The following is a 998-nucleotide window of genomic DNA, read 5'->3' on the forward strand; positions in this document are numbered from 1 at the left end:
GAGCTGGTTGACAACATGGTAAAGAGTGACGCAGTCTACAGTGGAGACCACGACAGAGGCAGTAGAACAGATAACAAGCAGACGAGGAAGGATTTAAAGGCTCTACAGGATAAGATAGACATACTCATTGCTGATAAATTCACCCAAGAGCAGCTGAACTTTGTTGGTAACCCATACCAAGATGCACCACCTGGGGTCAATGAGGTTGAGGGCCTGGAAGGTCAAGAAGAGCTGTGTTTCATCAACAATAATGGTAGTTGGTACAAGAAAGAGCCCCACTTTCAGTACAATAATTACCAACAGAAATCTTATCCTAACAACCAACAGAATGGTTATCAGCCTAGGAACAACCAGCAAGGCAACTATCAGCCTCAGCAAAACCCTCCTCCTGGTTTCTCCAACAAAGGGAACCAGTCTTCTCAACAACAAGCTAATCCTTCTACCTCTACTCCTCTGGAAAGCAGCACTGATGTTCTACTAAAACAGATCTTGGAGTCTCAGACTAGAAGTGAGAAGCAGGTTGGATATGAGTTGAAGAACCTTCACTCCAAGATTGATAGAAGTTACAATGAGCTCAACAACAAGTTCAGGGCTTTGGAAAACCAGTTTGCATCCATGACCACTCACCGGAATCGCCAGCAAGAGTCTCTACCTGGAAAATCTGACCAAAAACCCAAGGTGTATTGCAATGTTGTCCTCTCTACCACTTCTTCAAGGATTGAATTAAGTAACCACAAGAAAGAGGTAGATGAAATTGAAAGATTGGTGTTTGGAACTGAGATTGAACAGGTTGAACATCTGATTGTAGCAACAGCTGAAGCAAAGATTGTGAAGGAAGCTGACAAAATGGTTGAAGTAAAGATTTTGAAGGGAGATGCACCCATGGCTGAGAAACCAGTTGCGAAGAGAGCTAACCGGAAGCTGAAAGAAGTCAAGCTGGAGGACACCACTGAGGTTGAGCAGTCACCCTATGACAAGCTCCCATTTCCACAAAGGGT

The sequence above is a fragment of the Brassica oleracea genome, chromosome C3, assembly GCF_000695525.1.
Source record: "Brassica oleracea var. oleracea cultivar TO1000 chromosome C3, BOL, whole genome shotgun sequence".
NCBI lineage: Eukaryota > Viridiplantae > Streptophyta > Magnoliopsida > Brassicales > Brassicaceae > Brassica > Brassica oleracea.